Genomic DNA, 6,070 nt, shown 5'->3' on the forward strand with positions numbered 1-6,070 from the left:
AAAACCTTGACATGGAGGAATTATGACACTGTCACAGCTAATTGACAATGATCATTTTAAAACATTGTAGATCTTCAGCCACAATTTGGCTTGCCCTGCTCCAGAGCATGGAAATATCTCAGTTAAAGCATTTACTTAGGAATGAATTTGGACCAGATGCATTGGGACCTCCAGAACTTTTATTATTTTGGAGGAAACTTCCTGGATTTTCTCAGCCAATGGTATCCAGTGTTTTGGCCCAAAAACTCAGCTGAAGATTGATAATTTGAAAGTTGCTTAGAAAAGAAATTTGGATACACAACTATCTGCGACCCACTGGAAAACAATTGTCTCTAATCTTTAAAAAGCAACTATAGACCTGAGCCTACAACTTATTAACCAAAAGCTTTTTCCAGTACTCTGGTCCCCGCATAGGCTATTGGTTATGGGCCACATAAATGCGGACTTCTGTTGAAAATGTAACTCCTTTGGTACTACATGAGCTCATATGTTTTGGGAATGATCCTTCATTAAGACTTCCTGTATGAAGTGGGTTAAAGGACCAATTTGATATTGGATGCTAAGTTGGAGCCTGTCTCCTTACATTTAATTCTTGGATATATTCCTGATACCTGGAGATTAGCTAGTAACAAGGCGGCATGGTTTTAACATGCAGTTTTGGTCCCTACAAAATTAATCCTGCAAAAATGGAAAAGTCTATCCCGACCAGTGATGTGGCTGACCTCACAGCTAACAAATGACTGGCATTCTTCAGAAAGGGAATTCAAAGCAATTTGGGCTGACTTTTTAGAGGTCTGGAATTAACATAGACCCTGAAGAGAGAGATGTCGCTTTCCTTCCCCTTCCATTAGCCTAACCCTCTTTATTTCCTTTCTGTTGTAAGCAGTGTCAGGATGAGCTCCACCCTGACATCTGGTGGTGAGGTGTGGCAAGTTGTGGAAAAGAACTTCAGGGGCTGATCTCATTTGCATAGACACACCCACCCCGCCTAGAATGAGACCATAGCTGCCCAAATGGTCACTTTGGCTGCTGTGGGATCCCCAGTGTCTCTGTTATTGGGGCAGGAAGAATAAATTGTTATTACCCTGATTATGGGAACTGTACTTGGAACTGTACTTGGCCTTTTGTTATGCTGGAGGGACTCACCATCAACTAAGTAGCACTCACTAGGCAAGGGTCATGGGTTCCAAAACTCTGTGAATTGAGAGAGGCTGGGGACAAGTATTAATACTTGGTGGCATGGGCCCCTTGGTGAGGGCCTTACATGCTAATTGCACTTCCTCCTCTCTCCACTGTGGAATATCAGAGCTGATTTTGTTTTCATTAGGAGTCTAGTTACAGGCTGCTGAGCTCACTTTGGGCTAATAGTGCACCAGCACTGAGGCTCCGCTACTACAAGCTGAATTCACCAAAGAGCTGAAATCACTGAGCGTTGTGTTAAGTAGTGGGGGAACCTGAAGATATACTGTGGAGCAGTTTGCGAGATGGTTGGAGTGCCTTGTGGAGCAGATCATAGGACGGCGGGAGCTGCTGGTGGGACGCGGAGCAGTTTGTGGAACGGCAGGAGCTGCTTGTGGGCTGCTGAGCGAAGAAGTTCGTGGGGTGGCTGGTGGAGCGAAGGCCTATGGAGCTGTGGGGCGGTCAGCTTCAGATCATGTAAGGTGCCTCTTACCTCCGCCTCCATCTCCACCCAGGTTGGGAGGTAAAGCTCTATAGATAAACTTTTGAACTCTGGGGCTGCCCTGACCAGGGACAGAGACTTTTGGGTCATTGGACTTTTGGGACTTTGGGTGATTTGGGGTTGCTGGACTCAAGAACCAAAGAGAAAGGGCATGCCCCAATTTGCTTGGGGTGGGTTTTGTTTTGCTCATGGGTTGTGTTATGAATCCTGTTGGTGGTGTTTCCCCAACATAATGCCACATTGTCTTTCTCTGTTATTAAAAGGCTTTTTGCTACACTCAGACTATGTGCTTGCGAGAGGGGAAGTATTGCCTCTTGGAGGCACCCAATGGGGGTGGTATATATTTGTCCCAGGTCACTGGGTGGGGGCTCGAGCCGGTTTGCATTGTGTTATTGGAATGGATCCCCTAGATATTGAACCCGGCCCTTGTTGCTTCCAACTCTTGACGGGTAGAAGGGTTACACTGTATTATGATGAATCTGATATTTTGGTATATTTGTTGTATTTGGAAAAAATAATAAAAAAATTATAAATAATAAGAGTGTTCGCCCTTTACCTCTGTGCCTGAGAACATGCTCAGTAGATTAAGATTGTTCAAAGGTTTGAGCAGTAAGCTGCTAATAAACTCAACTACACCTATGAAAATGGTAGTTTTCAGAGGTTTATAGCTGAGCTAACTGTGGGTGGATTTTAATGGGAACAGCAAAATACACCTCCCTGAGGTGTCCCCCTTCCAAATTTCAAGTTCCCGCTCCAAAGCATGGAAGTGATGAAGCTCTTCAAAGAAACAGCTGGAAATATTTAACAGGACCACTGTTTTTCTATAAGCAGTGTTTTCGGAAACAGCCAAACCCTATTGTCTAAAACTTCCAAATAAAAAAAAATCAGCCTTGGGCAGACAGCAGTGTGGCAAATGTCAGATGGAATGGTTAAAGTTTAATAACTCTCTAAGCAACCAAACCAGGAGTCTACAATGGAAAGTGTTAGGCAACCTTAATTGTAGGTGTCGAGGGTGACTCCACCTCTAATGGGAGACTTGAACAGTAGGCATTCTGTTTGAAGATTCAAGTATGATAAAACTTCTTGTGGTTTCGGAATGAATTTATATCAAGTTATCTGATCAGTCGACTCTGAATGTATAAAGGAAGCTTCTTGATTCTGTTTGATACCTATCATAGTTTAATCTTCAAAGTGGTGAAGATCCCTGCCACAACCAGTAGAATGTGCTGATTACAAACTAATTTCTCCTTTAAATTCTGGAATTGAAATCCTTTCTAAAATGCTCCACAGAGGCTGCAACTTCCCTTGTAAATTAAACTGAGAGAGGGATTAATGAAAGGGACATCAAACAGTGGATAATCTTGGACAGTTGGCACAATAATAAAACAAAACAAAAAATCCCCAAGTAATCCTGCTGCTAGACTCAAAGTTTTGAGCTGAATGAGTTATTGGGAGTTTCAAATACTTTTTGGAGGTTTCTGAGCCTAAATTAATGGTTGAGTAAAACAATAGGCAGATGTTCTATCATCTGATCTAATAGGATGTCGTGAATTTCTTTCTTAACAAGAAGCACACATCAAACATGTCTAGTTACTAAGGCCCAGATACACCAAGGTATTTAGATGCCGAATTCCCACTGATTTCAATGGGAGTTTGGTGTCTAAATACCTTTGAGGATCTGGAGCCTAACTTCCAGAGATAGTTGGGGAATGGACAGAAGCTCTGTCATTCTTTCCACATGGTAATTTTATGGAAATGAGTTTGAACATCATCATTAAAACAGAGTTCTCTTCATGAAGAGAATTCCTCTCGTGCAATGGATTTTGTAAGGTGGAGAGGGTTCTGCTGCAGCTGATTCTGAAGACTAAGCTCATCTTCTGCTTTTATGTGTGGCTGCCTCTTGCCCACAGGAACTATGTGTAAACCACATACACGTTGCTAGGTAGGACAAATATTTGTCACGCCACAAAGGCTCCCTCAAGGCTGCAAAATAAAATAACTGCATTGTCTATTAATGGTCTGGTTTGTCTTTCTCCTGAGTCTTAAACTCCTCAGCCTCACTGGCTTTGAGTGATGATCTGTTAGGCCAAGGCAGTTCGGCAAGCAGAGGGTGGTACTGTATTGTTTCATTATGCTGCCCACTCTGGGAGTGGCTGCGGTGGTTCTTTAAGATGCTCTGGCATGTGTCCCTTCTGGCACAGGCTGCTTCCTCAGGGAGCCATTGTTTTTGTGCTGGGCTGGATTTATTTTCTTGCATGATTATTTTTTCCTGGCACAGCTTCTAAGCACTGTTTTGAAGGTGTTTCGCAGACAGTCTTTCACCATTTGGTGGTAATAGCACATTCGGGTACTGTTGAGACAATGATGTATTTCTTGTTGGGTGAAGTTTACAGGCCACATTGTTCCTGTCAGGCCGGGATAGCAATTGAGCTAGTAGGATATCCAGATAAGAAACTCCCACAGGCCTTTCCCCCACCCCCCACCCCGCCCCCGTTTTTGATGGTAGTGGCATTTCCAAACTGTACTGAAAGAGAAGGGTTCAGGCCACAAAATTTGGAAGCAGATTTTGAACACAGTGTAGTTGAGTGCAGGGAAAAGGGGAGCATAGGTTGAATCTAGCAAGATTAAAAAAATGAGAGTAAAAAAAAATACGCTTTTATTTGCCTTCTGTTTTAGAGCCATCAGGGATCATGTTTTCATGCTGTTCTCTGCGATCAGGAGGGCTAGAAACATCCTGTTCTTGAACTGAAAGGTGAAATTTTCACATTATCACCTGACTCTAGGAGTTGAGGCTTTAAGAAAACCACCCAACAGACACATGATAAAGTTGCAAGAATTGGCAATACTGTAGGTTACTTGGGAAACTTTGTGAATTTAACCATGCAGAGTTCCTGGGTACAGGGGCGGTAGATTTGTATAATTTTTGCTGGTGCCCAGAACAGGTCCAAGTCCCCACGCCGCCCCCCCCCCCACCACACAAACATACACACACACCTGCCTAAGGCTCTGGGGGGGAGTTTGGGTGTGGGAGGGGTTGGGCTCTGGGAGGGCATTTGGGTACAGGCTCTGGGCTGGGGCAGTGCAGGGGGTGGGCTCTGGGAGGGAGTTTGGGTGCGGGGTCTGGGCTGGGGCCAGGGGGTGGGCTCTGGGAGGAAGTTTCGGTGCGGGATCTGGGCTTGGGCAGGGGGGTGGGGTGCTGGAGAGGGTGAGGGGTGCAGCGCTTACCTTGGGCGACTCACGAAAGCGACCCACAGCCCCCTCTGGCAGCAGCTCCTAGGCAGAGGGCCAGAGGAGTCTCCGCACATCACTGCCCACATGCACCGCCCCCCTAGCTCCCATTGGCCGCAGTTGGCAGAGTCGGCGTTCCCCCCTGGGGCAGCAGGGACCTGCCAGCCACTTCCGGAAGCGGAGCAGTCGGGCAGGAAGCCACCTTAGCCCTGTTGCGCTGCTGCTGGTGGTGGTGGGGGCCCAGACCCTTTTAAATTTCCCGTCGGCAGTAGGCGGGGCCGAAGAGGATGCTCCAGGGGAGGCAGGCTGAGGTGGCAGATGGGGCTGGGGGAGAGACTGGGCCCCAAACTTTGGTGGAGGCAGGCCCCCGTGCTCTCATATTGGTGGAGCACGGGCACCATGGGCCCATACAACTCGCGGCTCCTGCCTGGGTATTATTTCTCTGGAGGAGGAGTTTTCCATCATCCAGAGTACACAATCACATGTCCCAGGTTCCAGATAGAATCATGGAAGATTAGGGTTGGAGGAGACCTCAGGAGGTCATCAAGTCCAATCCCCTGCTCAAAGCAGGACCAACCCCAACTAAATCATCCCAGCCAGGGCTTTGTCAAGCCTGACCTTAAAAACCTCTAAGGAGGGAGATTCCACCACCTCCCTAGGTAACCCATTCCAGTCCTTCACCACCCTCCTAGTGAAATAGTGTTTCCTAATATCCAACCTAGACCTCCCCCACTGCAACTTGAGACCATTGTTTCTTGTTCTGTCATCTGCCACCACTGAGAACAGCCTAGCTCCATCCTCTTTGGAACCCTCCTTCAGGTAGTTGAAGGCTGCTATCAAATCCCCCCTCACGCTTCTCTTCTGCAGACTAAATAAGCCCAGGTCCCTCAGCCTCTCCTCATAACTCATGTGCCCCAGCCCCCTTATCATTTTCATTGCCCTCCGCTAGACTCGCTCCAATTTGTCCACATCCAATTTCCCTTCTGTAGCGGGGGGGCCCAAAACTGCATGCAATACTCCAGATGTGGCCTCACCAGTGTCAAATAGAGGGGAACATTCACTTCTCTCGATCTGCTGGCAATGCTCCTACTTATGCAGCCCAATATGCCGTTAGCTTTCTTGACAACAAGGGCACACTGTTGACTCATATCCAGCTTCTTG

The sequence above is a fragment of the Lepidochelys kempii genome, chromosome 4, assembly GCF_965140285.1.
Source record: "Lepidochelys kempii isolate rLepKem1 chromosome 4, rLepKem1.hap1, whole genome shotgun sequence".
In the NCBI taxonomy this organism is placed as follows: domain Eukaryota; kingdom Metazoa; phylum Chordata; order Testudines; family Cheloniidae; genus Lepidochelys; species Lepidochelys kempii.